Source organism: Dendrobates tinctorius, unplaced genomic scaffold (genome assembly GCF_039654945.1).
Source record: "Dendrobates tinctorius isolate UK_male_01 unplaced genomic scaffold, ASM3965494v1 ptg000021l, whole genome shotgun sequence".
Lineage (NCBI taxonomy): Eukaryota > Metazoa > Chordata > Amphibia > Anura > Dendrobatidae > Dendrobates > Dendrobates tinctorius.
In genome coordinates this window covers 33,166,330-33,182,741 of record NW_027361689.1, presented here as the reverse complement: position 1 = coordinate 33,182,741, position 16,412 = coordinate 33,166,330, and positions in this window count along the sequence as shown.

Sequence of the window (16,412 nt, the reverse complement as noted above, 5' to 3'; positions counted from 1 at the left end):
TCAGATAAATTTTTATTTATGATAACAATTACATCATATACATGACATCAAGCAATTGTTCACATATAAACATGTTTTTATAAACAAAAACAAAACTCCTCCCTCCCTTTTCCCCCCCTATCCCCCCTCCGAGATCCCTTCAGTGCCTTCCCCGTTCCTCGTCCAGTACTCTTTCCAACATCCATATATAGTTATGTAATGTGAATATCTTCCATATCCCAATACGTCCCTCCCACCCCTCTAACTCCATTCTACCCATGGCTGCCATATCTTGTGAAACACCTCAAGTTTATTTCTCTTAGTGTAAATACTTTTTTCCAATGAAATTATATGCTCCGCCTGCACAAGAAAGTCCCGTCTAGTCGGAGGCTCCTCTCTGATCCAAAACCGGGCAATCAATTTCCTTGCTATGAACAACAGTCTAGCAATCGCCAGTTTGACCATAGCCGCTGCTGCCAATTCTTCCACAAAGCCTAAAATACAGATCAAAGGGTCCCTGGGGATTACACATTTATATATCCATTCGATCCGATTCAGTACAACTGTCCAGTATGTAGACAATCTAGGGCAACACCACAACATGTGCATCATATCTGCCCGTTCCTGCGGACACCGTGGACAATCAGAATCAGACCTCAAACCGATCTTGAACAATCTATCAGGAGTTCTGTAAGCTCTATGGATTACGTACAGCCAATGGCGGATCTTAATAGGGGCGGATGGGGCGGTCGCCCTGGGCCCAAGGTTTTTTGGGGGGGCAGGGGCAGGGGCGGGCTGGGCCGGGTGGCAGAGAGGCAAATGCCCCCCGGACCGCTCCCCCAGCACCTGTACAGGGCCGGCCGTGCCCTGTGCTGTGACGCCGCCGGCAGCAGACAGCCGCCCGCGTCACATTCTATGAGGGGCCGGGAGCTGTGCACGGCCGTCACCTTGACGTCTGCTCAGCTCCGGCTGTACTTCCGGGTGAGATGTCGGGCGTGCGCGATGACGTCATCGTGCACGCGCCGACATGTCCCGGAGGATGCTGAAAGCAGAGGCGCTGCTGGGGAGCGAGCCGGCTGTGAGGTAAGTATGGGGAACTTTTTTTATTTTTTTTTATTTATAAAATGAATTAAATGGGGGAGGGGGTGAGTGGGGGCTGTACACAATGAAGGGGGGGTGACTGGGGCCTGTATATGATGAAGGGGGGGTGACTGGGGCCTGTATATGATGAAGGGGGGTGACTGGGGGCTGTATATGATGAAGGGGGGTGACTGGGGGCTGTATATGATGAAGGGGGGTGACTGGGGGCTGTATATGATGAAGGGGGGGTGACTGGGGTTGTACAGGATGAAGGGGGTGAGTGGGGGCTTCACAGGATGAAGGGGGGATGAGTGGGGGCTTCACATGATGAAGGGGGTGAGTGGGGCTGCACATGATGAAGGGGGGGTGAGTGGGGCTGCATATGATGAAGGGGGGTGAGTGGGGCTGCACATGATGAAGTGGGGGATAAGTGGGGCTGCACATGATGAAGTGGGGGATAAGGGGGACTGCACATGATGAATTAAGGGGTAAGTGGGACTGCACATGATGAATTAAGGGGTAAGTGGGACTGCACATGATGAATTAAGGGGTAAGTGGGACTGCACATGATGAATTAAGGGGTAAGTGGGACTGCACATGATGAATTGGGGGTAAGGGGAACTGCACATGATGAATTGGGGGTAAGGGGGACTGCACATGATGAATTGGGGGTAAGGGGGACTGCACATGATGTGGGGGTAAAATTAACTGCACATGATGATGGGGGAGTGGGGCTGCACATGAAGTTGGGGGGGAAGGGGACTGCACATGATAAAATGGAAGGGGGGATAAGGGGCTGCAAATGATGAAGCGGCACTGCAGATGAAGTGAGTGGGTGATAGGGGACTGCAATGGATGAAGTAAGGGGACTTCAAATTAAAGTGGGGACATTAAAGTGGATCCCCTATGGCCAGGATCACGTTGAGCGATTTTGTGCGTATTGGCCGTAGGCCTACAGCTTATGTGCAACGTCTTTTTAGGCCATGTCCACACGTGGTGGAATGGTGGCGGGTTTTCCGTATGGACCCGCAGCAAACCAAGTGCTGCGGTCCGTACGGCTGTCAATTCCCTCACGGGGACCGCAGCGCTCAGGTGGGAAGGGGGATACAGGGGCCCAGGTTTTATGAACAGCCCCGGGCCCATAGTCCACTTAATCCGCCACTGCGTACAGCTGAGACATCCTCCCAGGTTCGCTCATAGAAATCTTAGGCACATATTCTAAAATAGATTCCCATCTATTATCACTTATTTCTCCCAATTCAGCCTCCCATTTCACTCTAGCCTTGATGGGATGACTGACTAGAAATGTAAATAATAAATCTCTATACACTTCTGAGATTGCCCCCTTCGTCTCGCTGTTCCCCAAAATGGAGGCCAGCGTGACATCAATCTGGACCTCAACAGGCCTCCTCCGACATTGCGACAGATACGCTTCACTCCAAGAGATTCTGAAATTGTGTTTTCATGACTCCTTGTACTTTGTGTTAGTGGTAAATGTAGGTGGATATTTTTTGTGTTTATTTTTTAAACTATCAGAATTTGGCAAAAAAAATTAGAAAACTTCACAATTTTCAAACTTTTATTTTTAATGCCTTTAAACCAGAAACTTATATAACGCAAAATACCATATTTTGCAGATTGTAAGATGCACCAGACAATGAAACGCATCCCAAATTTTGGAGTGGAAAATAGGATTTAAAAAAAAAAAAAAAAAAATAGTGCATTTTATATTTCCTTTTAACAATAGCTTACCTGAGGGGTGGTGGTGAAGCGAGCCCACAGGACGCAGGGCCACTGCTACAGGAGGCCGGCAGCGGCAGGAGTGGGGCGATGCTGCAGGGCCTGGGATCTCAGTAGGTGATCTCCCAAGATCTCAATTGTACATAATGCTTTTTGTTAACAAGTTAGAAGGGTTAAAAGTTTAGCACCATTTACTCATTTTTTCAACAAAATGAAAAAAAACTCAGTTTTTGTTAGGGATCAAATCACATTTCAAGTGACTCTGTGGGGCCTATGTAACAGAAAATACCCAAAAGTGACATTTTTTTAAAAACCGCACCCTTAAAGCGCTCAAAACGACATTGAATAAGTTTATTAACCCTTCAGGTGCTTCCCAAGAGTTAAAGCAAAATGGAAGAAAAAATGAAAATTTTCTTTTTACTACAGAAATGTAGCTTTAGCTCAAGATTTTGGAGTTTCTCAAGGACAACAGGAGAAACTGAACCATGCAATTTGTTGTGCAATTTCTATTGAGTACACCAATACCCATACAGTGGGGAAAATATGCATCTGATACACTGCCGATTTTGCAAGTTTTCCCACCTACTAAGAATGGAGAGGTCTGTAATTTTTATCATTGGTAGACTTCAACTGTGAGAGACAAAATCTAAAAATAAAAGCTAGAAAAGCACATTGTATGATTTTTACATAATTAATTTGCATTTTATTGCTCCAAAGATTTTCTATTGGATACAGTTTTGTAGACGGGCTAGGCCACTCCAGGACCTTGAAATGCTTCTTAAGGAGCCTCTCCTTAGTTGTCCTGGCTGTGTGTTTCAGGTCATTGTCATGCTGAAAGATCCAGCCACCACCCATCTTCAATGCTCTTACTTAGGCTAGGTTCACATTACATTAAGCAGCCCATTCAATGCATAGCGTTGACGGGCTGCGTTAACGGTATAGCATAACGCGATCGCGTTATGCTATACCCGCTAGCACAGATGAATCATCTGAGCTAGCGGTGACGGAGCCTCAGCTGCAGCCCGCGTCCGAGGCTCCGTCACTGAATGACGTCACATCGCGACCCCGTGCCGCTTTACGGAATGCGCCGCGATGCGCCCAATAATGGGGCTGAATGGCAGCGTTAATGGACTGCATTACACCGAGTTATACGGTGGTGTAACGCAGTCCATCTAACAGACTGCCTAACGTAATGTGAACCCAGCCTTAGGGAAAGAGGTTGTTGGCCAAAATCTTGCGATAAATGACCCCATCCATCCTCCCCTCAATACAGTGCAGTTGTCCTGTCCCCTTTGTTGAAAACCACTCCCAAATTATGATGTTTCCCCCACCGTGCTGCATAGTTGGGACAGTGTTCTTGGGGTTGTGCTCATCTTTCTTCTTCCTCCAAACATGGCGAGTGGAGTTGATACCAAAAAGTTTTATTTTGGTCTCATCTGACCACATGACCTTCTCTCATGCCACCTCTAGGTCATCCAGGTGGTCATTGTCGAACTTCAAACAGACCTGGACGTGTGTTGCCAAGAGCTGGGGAACCTTGCGTGCCCTGCAGGATTGTAATCCATGACGGTGTAGTGTGTTACTAATGGTAATGTTTCAGACTGTGGTCCCAGTTGTCTACAGGTCATTGACCAGGTCCTCCCATGTAGTTCTGGGCTGATTATTGACCTTCCTCAGAATCATCCTTATCCCATGAGACCACATCTTGCATGGAGCCCCAGACCGAGGAAGATTAACAGTCATCGTGCTTCTTCCATTTTCTAATAATTGCGCCAACAGTTTATGCCTTCTCACCAAGCTGCTTGCCTATTGTCCTGTAGCCCATTCTAGCCTTGGGCAGATCTACAATTTTGTCCCTGGTGTCCTTAGACAGCTCTTTGCTCTTGGCCATGGTGGAGAGGCTGCAGTGTGATTGAGTGTGTGGACAGGTGTCTTTTATACAGGTAACGAGTTCAAACAGGTGCAATTAATACAGGTAATGCGTGCAGAGTAGGAGGACTTCTTAAAGGAAAACTAACAGGTCCGTGAAAGAATTCTTGCTGGTTTGGCAGGTGATCAAATACTTTTTTTATGCAACAAAATGCAATTTCTTCATTTAAAAATCATACAATGTGATTTTCTTATTTTTATTTTTAGATTCCGGTTCTCACAGTTGAAGTGTAGCTTTGATAAAAAATTACAGACCTCTCCATTTGTAGGTTGGAAAACTTGCAAAATCGGCAGTGTATAAAATACTTATTTTCACCACTGTATATGGTAGAAAACAACTGTTTGAGTGCACTGCAGAGTTCAGAAGGGAAAGAGCACCATTTGACTTTTGGAATGCAAAATTGGCTGGAATAAATAGCAGATGCCATGTCGCGTTTGCAGAGCCCCCAATGTGCCTAAATAGTGGAAAACCCCCAAAAGTGACCCCATTTTGGAAACTGCACCCCTCAAGGAATTTATTTAGAGGTGTGACCTTGAATCCACAAGTGCTTCACAGAATTTATAATGCTGAGTCCTGAAAATGAAAAAAATCATATTTTTCCCACAAAAAATAGTTTTTACCCCAAAATTTTCACTATCATACAGGTAACAGGTGAAAATGGACCATACAATTTGTTGTGCAATTTCTCCTGAGTACAGCGATACCCCAAATGTGGTGGAAAATTTATGTTTTGGCACATGGCAGGACTTAGAAGAGAAGGAGTGCCATTTTACTTTTGGAGTGCAAAATTGACTAGAATAGATAGCGGACACCATGTCGCATTTGGAGAGCCCTTGATGTGTCTAAACAGTGGGAACCCCTAACAAGTGACCCCATTTTGGAAACTGCACCCCTGAAGGAACTTATGTAGTGTTGTAATGAACACCTTTATCCTACAGGTGCGAATTTAATAACGTTGAGGCTTGAAAATTGAAAAATACATTTTTCCAGCAAAATGTTACTTCAGCCCCAAATTTTTCATTTTAACAAGGGTAATAGAAGCAAATGATTATACAATTTGTTGTGAATTTATCCTGAGTATACTGATACACTATATCTGGTGGGAAACTACTGTTTGGGAGCATGGCAGGGCTTGGAAGGAAATTTGCACCAATTGAATTCTAGAGAGCAAGTTTCGATCTAATAGATTGCGGATGCCATGCCACATTTGAAGTGCCCCTGACATGCCAAAATAGCAGAAACCCCAACAAGTGACCCCATTTTGTTAAACTAACCTTTTTAAGAATTCATCTAGTGGTGTGGTGAGCATTGTTAACCCTCTGGCGATTCCCAGAATTCTATAACATTGTGCTGAGTAAATGGAAAAATTACAAGTTTTTTCCACTAAAATGTCGCTTTGGTTTAGCCCCAGATTTTACATTTTCACGCAGGGAAATGAGTACAAAATGGAACCAAAATTTGTCTCACAATTTCTGATAAATGTGGAAATACCCCATATGTGGCTGTACAGTGCTGCTTAGCCAACCCAAAAAGGTTTTCAATGCCGATTATCACTAGTGTAAACAAAGTGCATCCTCGCTCCTGAATGATGAATTCTGACTATTAACTAAGTATATTACTTTACTCCCATGCATAAGCTGACATTGCTTTGAAGGTTGTATAAATTAGTATTTGTTTAGAAGACATACCTTATCCTTTACTCCTTCCTCCCTCTTTCGCTTTGTCCAAAGGCGAGGTCAGTGACACCAGCGATGATTAGGCTCTGCGATCACTTGCATGAGAGCCCTTGGAACATGAGTGCCGACACTGCAGGAACGGCACCGGCACGGGAGGTGAGTATAAGCTTTTTTATTTTAACGTTCCAAATGAGTGGTATGAGAAGAGGTCCTAGTAGTGGGCAACTTCTTTAGTTTTCCTTTCATTGGACTCACCTGGCAAACTAATTATCAAAGGTGCTTGAGATTGTATTCAGTGATCCAAAGAGCCGTGAGACACAATCCCATCCATGAGTTTATTGGAAAAAAAAAAAAAAACCCTCTTTATGAGACTGAAATCCAATTTGCATAATAATTTGGAACACGGTGTAGTTTAACCCCTTCATGACCCAGCCTATTTTGACCTTAATGACCTGGCCATTTTTTGCAATTCTGACCAGTGTCCCTTTATGAGGTAATAACTCAGGAACGCTTCAGCGGATCCTAGCGATTCTGAGATTGTTTTTTCGTGACATATTGGGCTTCATGTTAGTGGTAAATTTAGATCGATAATTTTTGCGTTTATTTGTGAAAAAATCAGAAATTTGGCGAGAATTTTGAAAATTTCGCAATTTTCAAATTTTGAATTTTTATTCTGTTAAACTAGAGAGTTATGTGACACAAAATAGTTACTAAATAACATTTCCCACATGTCTACTTTACATCAGCACAATTTTGGAAGCAAAATATTTTTTTGTTAGGAAGTTATAAGGGTTAAAAGTTGACCAGTGATTTCTCATTTTTACAACAAAATTTACAAAACCATTTTTTTTAAGGACCACCTCACATTTGAAGTCACTTTGAGGGGTCTATATGGCAGAAAATACCCAAAAATGACACCATTCTAAAAACTGCACCCCTCAAGCTACTCAAAACTACATTCAAGAAGATTATTAACCCTTTAGGTGTTTCACAGGAGCTAAAGCAACATGGAAGGAAAAAAAGGACATTTAAATTTTTCCAACAAAAATTTTCTTTCAGCATCAATTTTTTCATTTTCACATGGGCAACAGGATAAAATGGATCCTAAAATTTGTTGGGCAATTTCTCCTGAGTACAACGATACCTCATATGTGGTCATAAACCACTGTTTGGGCGCACGGCAGGGCTCAGAAGGGAAGGAGCGCCATTTGACATTTTGAATGGAAAATATGCTGGAATATTTAGTGCTTGCCATGTCGCGTTTGGAGAGTCGCTGTGTGCCTAAACACTGGAGCTCCCCCACAAGTGACCCCATTTTGGAAACTAGACCCCCCAAGGAACTTATCTAGATGCATAGTGATCACTTTGAACCCCCCAGGTGCTTCTCAAATTGATCCGTAAAAAAGTACTTTTTTTTCACAAAAATTATCTTTTAGCCTCAGTTTTTTCATTTTCACATGGGCAACAGGATAAAATGGATCCTAAAATTTGTTGGGCAATTTCTCCTGAGTACACCGATACCTCATATGTGGTCATAAACCACTGTTTGGGTGCACGGCAGGGCCCGGAAGGGAAGGAGCGCCATTTGACTTTTTGAATGGAAAATTAGCTCCAATCGTTATCGGACACCATGTCGCGTTTGGAGAGCCCCTGTGTGCCTAAACATTGGAGCTCCCCCACAAGTGACACCATTTTGGAAACTAGACCCCTTAAGGAACTTATCTAGATGTGTAGTGAGCACTTTGAACCCCCAAGTGCTTCACAAAAGTTTATAACATAGAGCAGTGAAAATAAAAAATCATTTTTTTTCCTCAAAAATGATTTTTTAGCACGCTATTTTTTATTTTCACAAGGGTAACAGGAGAAATTGGACCCCAAAAGTTGTTGTCCAGTTTGTCCTGAGTACGCTGATACCCCATATGTGGGGAGGGACCATTGTTTGGGCACACGTCGGGGCTCGGAAGGGAAGTAGTGACGTTTTGAAATACCGACTTGATCGAATGGTCTGCGGGCATCATGTTACGTTTGCAGAGCCTCTGATGTGCCTAAACAGTGGAAACCCCCCACAAGTGACCCCATTTTGGAAACTAGACCACCAAGGAACTTATCTAGATGTGTAGTGAGCAGCACTTTGAACCCCCAAGTGCATCACAGAAGTTTATAACGCAGAACCGTGAAAATAAAAAATCTTTTTTTTCCTCAAAAAATGATTTTTTAGCCAGCAATTTTTTATTTTCACAAGGGTAATGGAGAAATTGGACCCCAAAAGTTGTTGTCCAGTTTGTCCTGAGTATGCTGACACCCCATATGTGGGGGGGAACCATTGTTTGGGCACACCTCAAGGCTCGGAATGGAAGTAGTGACGTTTTGAAATGCAGACTTTGATGGAATAGTCTGCGGTCGTCATTACATTTGCAGAGCCCCTGATGTGCCAAAACAGTGGAAACCCCCCACAAGTGACCCCATTTTGGAAACTAGACCTTCCAAGGAACGTATGTAAGATGTGTTGTGAGCACTTTGAACCCCCAAGTGCTTCACAGAAGTTTATGATGCAGGGACGTGAAAATGAAAAAATCATTTTTTTCCACAAAAATAATTTTTTAGCCCCCAATTTTTTATTTTCCCAAGGGTAATACGAGAAATTAGTCCCCAAAAGTTGTTGTGCAATATTTCCTGAGTACGCTGATACCTCATATGTTGGGGTAAACCACTGTTTGGGCACATGTCAGGGCTTGGAAGGGAGGGAGCACCGTTTGACTTTTTGAACGCAAAATTGGCTGGAATCAATGGTTGCACCATGTCGCGTTTGGCAACCCCCTGATGTGCCTAAACAGTGGAAACCCCTCAATTCTAACTCCAACCCTAACCCCAACACACCCCTAACCACAGCCCTAACCCTAACACATCCCTAACCACAAGCCTAACCCTAATTCCAACGCTAACCCTAATTCCAACCCTAACCCTAATTCCAACCCTAATTCCAACCCTAACCCTAATTCCAACCCTAACCCTAATTCAACCCTAACCTTCTTTCCAACCCTAACCCACTTTCCAACCCTAACCCTCTTTCCAATCCTAACCCTAACCCTCTTTCCAACCCTAACCCTCTTTCCAACCCTAACCCTAACCCTCTTTCCAACCCTAACCCTCTTTCCAACCCTAACCCTCTTTCCAACCCTAACCCTCTTTCCAACCCTAACCCTAACCCTCTTTCCAACCCTAACCCTCTTTCCAACCCTAACCCTAACCCTCTTTTCAACCCTATCCCTAACCCTCTTTTCAACCCTAACCCTCTTTTCAACCCTAACCCTAACCCTAATGGAAAAATAAAAATAAAAATATTTTCTTTATTTTATTAGTTGTGCCTACCTATGGGGGTGATAATCGGGGGGTTTATTTACTTTTTCTTTCATTTTGATCACTGTGAGAGTGATCAAAATGAAAGAATGGAATCTGCAGCCGGCAGATTCGGGCGGGCGCACTGCACATGCGCCCGCCATTTTCTAAGATGGCGGCGCCCATGAACCGGACCCGCCGGACACCGGGAGCGGCAGGGGGACTTAGAAAGTGCCGGGGGAGGTGAGAGGGGGTTAAGGGGCTATCAGAATCTGGCGGGGAGCAGAGGGAATGGGAGGGGGGCAGATGATGACAGCGGCGGCAGATCGCCGCTGTCATTCAGTTGCGGGGGGGGGGCGATCGCCGGTGGGGGGGTGGAATCGGTGTCTCCAGCCATGTCCGATGCTACAGCAGCATCGGCCATGGCTGGATTGTAATATTTCATCATTTTTCATTGATGAAATATTACTATCGCTCTGATTGTCTGTTTCACTTTTAACAGCCAATCAGAGCGATCGTAGCCACGTGGGGGCGAAGCCACGCCCCCTGTGGCGAAGAACCAAGCCCCCTGTGTCTGCGGGTCGGGTGACCTTTCAGTGACCTAGGTTACCCGACCCGCAGGGGGGCTTTAAAGTCATGACGCCACATAGGCGTCATGGGTCGTTCTGGCACGACTTTTCATGACGCCTACGTGGCATCAAAGGTCGTGAAGGGGTTAAAGGGGCAATTTTTCAAGACTTTTTGTCTGTTTTCTTCATATTTAAAAATTTGCGATTTATTTGAAATCTGCTAATTTTTACTATTTTATGAGGCTCGAATCACTTTTGAAATCTGGATATAAATGTGGGCACGGTTGGCGATGCAAATGAGCTGGAAGTCAGATTTAATAAAAAATAAAGGGTCAGGCTCACTCAAGAGTAAAGTTGGAATAAGGGCTCATACTCACTTGCGAGAGACTTGCACGATTCTTGTGCGAGTCTCTCGCATGAAAATTTGGCACTGCCGCCGGCACTCGGACCAGAGCGTGCGGCTGCATAGAAATACATGTAGCCGCATGCTCCGGTCCGAGTGCCGGCGGCAGTGCCAAATTTTCATGCGAGAGACTCGCACAAGAATCGTGCAAGTCTCTCGCAAGTGAGTATGAGCCCTAAAACTAAAAGTAGCGGCTCTGGACAGAATGTTATATCTAACAATGCGCCAAATGTTTATCAAACATAGTACAATATCTAGTTAAATTTGTCACAAATTACAGTAATGTGGTCTCCAGCAAAAACTGACTGTGACCCTGGTGCTACTGCTACCTCTACACCCTCTGTGGCTACGACCCCGGTCTTTTGGAAGCAATTGAGTTTTGGCTACATGATGCAGTGTCTTTGGGGATAACAGGTTATGGTGCCAGAATCTAGAGGGAGAAACAATGGCAACTGAATGGCTGATAAGAATTTTACAAAATTAGATATTGTATTTAATAAAGTTTATTATTTTTTTTCATAACATATAGATTGCTGCATTTTACTGCAAAATATATTTTTTTAGATGCTTGGCTTTTAAAAGTAAAACACATTTATTGAAAATATTTTAACATCCATACGCCGCATTACAAAAATTCAGAAATTAGTGGTAAAAGGTGCCTGGTTTTACTGCATGGTACACTGCTGGCCCATGGGATTACACCTTCCATGGTAATCCTGTGACTCATTTGCAGTCAAAGGTGTGAGACAAGCTCAAATAACATCTGCATAACATAAATGCTAAAACAAAAGTTTCCTCTGCAACTTGTCATAATCACGTTACTCAATGGTAGTTAATTGTTGACTAAGGAAGTCTCACAACTTATGCAACACTTTTTCCCATTCCTTTGTATTGGACTCCAACTGGGAGAAGTTGTATATTTCTAGGTATGCACCGATCTGAAATCGAAATCTAGTGTCGATCTCATTTACCAGTGATAAACTGATCAGTGCAGGACCCACAAGCCCTTTATTTTAGGGTGGACATGTCTACATAACTTGACCCGGCCATGACACAAGGAAGTAGCAGCTTTTACCAGATTCTAATAAAATGCCAAAAAATGTGTGAAAATCAAATGAAATAAACACTGACAAAAGGTTCCTCTTCACACGATCTGCAGGTGAAGTGCAGGAAACCAGACTGTGCTACAAATGGGGAGGTTTATCACTTGGAGATAATTGTGCTTGGGTCATCCTTTGTAGCAGCTGCCTTTCATCAGACATGTTTATTCACTCACAATGAGTCCACAGCACTTTTGACCTGGAATGTGCAGTAAAATGATGTGGAATCTTCCACAGCTTTATCTCAGACCTTTCATATAAAAGGGAACTAAAAGTCTAAGCATATAGGCATCATCAGGATATTGTACAACGGAAAAATGATTTAATAGCTCAGCATGATGGGTCTTGTCCTCGGAGTTCAACTACATCTGACCATTCCAAGCTCCTTGGACCTCTTTTGGTGCAGTTCCAGTAGAAAAAAAAAATTGGTGTGTAACGGTTCTACTGTAATTGTGTTAGGTTTTATTTTTTGCCCCACACAACTTTGCCATTCACGCCAAGTGGGCAAAATTACTTTTTAGCCATATTTATAATCCATCAAAACTTATATATTAATGAGCTCTATATTATCTTGTGGTAATATAACTGGAAAAAAAAGTTAAGCTAGATTTACACAGACTTATGTCAGCTGAATGTGCCAAAAAGGCATAATATTGGCTCAGTGCCTACCACTGCAGCCTTGTAGTGTTGAGGTCCTGGGTTCAATTCCAACCAAGAACAATATTTGCAAGGAGTTTGTATCTTCTCTCCGTGTTTGTGTGAGTTTCCTCTGGGTATCCCGGTGTCCTCCCACACTCCAAAGACATACTGATAGGGAAATTAGATTGTGAGATCCAATGGAGACAGTGCCGATAATTATGTGTGTAAAGCGCTATGGAAATAATGGTGTTATATAAATGAATAAATAAATTAAAAAAAATTAATATCGACTCGTTGTGCTGACTGTCTAATGCTTATCGGGAGATATGTTGATCAAGCATGTCCGATTTCAGACTGCAAATTGCATAGTTCTCCAAGACATAAACCACTGGCCAACATGTCAGTCAGTGGGTTTCTCATAGAGAACACAGGAGCACTCCTGCCTTCTGGGGAGTAGGCTAATATGGCTGCTGACCTATCAATTTTTCTTCCTACAGCCATCTATTGGCTTTCTAACGTGTATGGCCAACTTTAATTCATAGTGATTTCTTATTCATCTAATAATAGTCTAAGGCCTCTTTCACACTTCAGTTTTTTGTGTCAGTTAAAATCCGCCAAAAAGGCGGACAATCGGATCCGTTCCTAACTGATGTGAACGGATGCCACAGGATCCGTTTTTTGACGGATCCTCAAAATGAGGAAATTTAAAGGAACCGCTGGCCGGGAAGGAGAGAGAGAGAGAGAGAGAGAGAGAGAGAGAATTTTTTTCCTCCGCCAGAAAGGATTTCAGGTTTAATTTTCTCCCTGACTTCCTTTCTCCAGGCATGCGCACTGGAAAATGCGGATCCAACCACAAAAAAAAGTTGCATGGTCCGTCCAGGCATGCCGGCGGTTGAAAAAGATTTGGCGGATCCTCACAAAAACGGATCCATCGGATGACCATCAGACAAGATCCGCCAGTAATGCAACTCAATGGGGAAAAAACGGATCCGCAAAAAAAATTTGCGGATCCGTTTTTTTTCAAAACCTGGCGGATTTTGACTGATTGTAAAAAATGGAAGTGTGAAAGAGGCCTAACCAGTTATCTTTAGATCATTTTTTATAAACTCAAACGCCAAAAATGGCAGACATATCATTTGAACCTGGGAGACCCCTCTATATGAAAAATGCAATCCATTACTACGTCTGTGGTGTCTGTTGAGTGAGTTTAACGTTGTCCATGCACAATAGAGATGATTTGGTTGATCACGCCGGATGGAGTGGAGACTAATAAGTATGGAGGTTAACCGTCTGATGATGTTGGCACAGAGAAAGATCAGGTATCTTGAATTTCAGTGCTCGATTCTTTTCTTCATAAAGGAATGTTCACAAGTTTGAGAGTTAACCCCTATCCACGGGATAAGGAATAATTCTGTTAACATTAGGGGATTGACTACCTGGGCCACAGTGATCCTTACATCTGTATCAATTCAGCAGAGGTCGATCATGCACACTACAGCTCCATTCGTTCTTAATTGGAGGGCTAAAGATTTCCAAGCGCAGGTCTGCTGATCTTCAGTGCTTCCTTTAGAATGAAGGAAGTGGTATTGCGCATGATTGACCTCTGCTCCATTCACACGGGGCTCTGCAGAGTCCCAGTTCTTGGGAATGTTCCGTGGCACTGAATGTACTTTGGCCAATCATCAAGATTCACCACTGGCAGCTCCCACAGCATTTGTCAACCCATGATGTCTCCCATTGGGCATATCTGGGACCAGTCTGGAGATACTGCAGACCATGGTAGCACATTTAGGCCATGCAAGGTGCTCATAGTAGCAAATCAACTTGTGGTCTGGTGTTGTCTGTAGAATAAAAGCTCTTGGAACACATTAGAGAAATAGCTGTACTACTGGTTCCACCAACAAATCAATGTAACACAGTGCTGTTAATGTATCTAATATGAAGACTAGTTGGATCCAGCTACCATACAATATGCCATCCCACACCATAATCCCAGGAACATGACATTCCCTCATTCAAGGCATTGACCATTTGGTCTCAAGGTCAATCTCTGGCTATCAAAAGCTGGACTCATTGCTGGAGAGGATAGACCTCCATTCCAGGATCTATTGCCATCTTGCTCTTACAATGACAGCCTTTGAAAGCATTGGAGTGAGGTTAAAGGGACACCTTTTTCTGGACATCTGGCAAATTTGTAAAATTTGGAAAAATGAGTTCTGATGTTTTTTCGTAGTCACTAATGCCTTTGGCTTGGTACTGTATGTGACATCCAATTTTACTTGTAGCATAGAATGGATCAATTGTGGAACCAGTGGTATGGTCATATCTCCAAAGTGTCCAAAGAGCTACGAGGGGCTTTCATTAAAGATTTTCCCTGACCCACTTTTATTTATCACAGGATGCTGAAACTGCACATGTGTAAAGATATAAGTCTCTATAGGTTATGTGCCAATTTGCAACTCAGAACTGATAATGGTCTTGATTTTACAGGTACTGAAGTGGTGTGATACTTGATAATGGACCTAATGGAATACAGAGCAGTTATCAAGTTCCTTTACTTGAAAAGCCACACACCAAAGGAGATGTTCGATGAAATGAAAGAGGTTTATTGTGATGATTCTCCATCATATCATGTAGTCAAGAACTGGCTTCGTCAATTCAAATGTGGTCAGACTTCAGTGCAAACAGCTCCAATTCCAGGGTGACCCCACTCTGCTATTGATGAACACACCATCCAGCAAGTGGAGGTCACCATTTTGGAAAATCGCCATGCAACCATTCGCCGCTTACATCAAAAATTTCAAGATTCGTGTAGGATCCATGGAAAAATCAACCAAGACTAAGGTATCTGCTCACTTGGTTCGCCGGCTGCTCACAACTTTTCAAAAGCAGGAATGATTTGAGTGCTCTCAGGCTCTATTGACGATGTGCCATGGAAACCAGGAGGAATTTTTCAACGGACTGACCACACAGGATGAAAGCTGGGTCCATCACTATTATCCTGAGACTAATGTCCATTCGAAACAATGGAAGCATCTTGGTGACTCACAGCCTCCAAAGAAGGCACGTGCCCAACCCTCGGCAGACAAGGTCATGCTCACAGTATTACAGTATTTTGGGACCAGCACGGAGTACTATTGATGGATTTCCTAGCAAACGGTACCATAATCACTTGGGCATACCATGCTTTACTGCTGCGGAAATCGCGGGTAGCCATGAAAAGCAAGAGACGTGGCATGCTCACCAAAGATGTCCACCTTCTGCAAGACAATGCACCAGCTCACAACTCACATGTTGCCCAAATGGAAGCATGCTCCTGTGGCTCTGAAATTCTACCGCATCCCCCTTATTCACCCAACCTCACACCATCGGACTTCCACCTCTTTCCAACAATGAAGTTATTTTTGAAGGGCAAGCATTTTCCAGATGATGAGACTCTGATTTCCGAAATCACAATGTGCCTTTTGGAGCAACCTGTCGATTTCAACAAGCGAGGTGTTTTACAGTTGCTTAAAGAGATGGGAGAAGTGTGTGTCCCTAGGTGGCACCTATGTAGAGAAGGATTAATAACTGTGCCACGTTTCATTGCTCTCAGTCCACAGGAAGTAGGTCAGGGGAAATCTTTAATGAACGCCCCTTGTATTTCTTTACACAACAACACCAGACCGAACGTTGCTTGTGCTACGGTGAGCAGCGTGCTACCATGGCCTGCAAGATTTCCAAACTTGTCTCCCATCGAGCACATCTGGAAACTTCATTGGTCGGCAATTTCAAAGGGAGCAGCAAACAGCGGATCTTGATGATTTACTGAAGTGCAGCAGGACATTCCTCATTCAACCACAAATTATTGATAGCAGTCAAGGCAGGTAAGTGCCGAGATTTCTTTGCATGGCACTTATATTCCATACTGAATAAAGCGAGACATTTTGAGAATTTTGTTTAAAAAATGCAAAAATCATT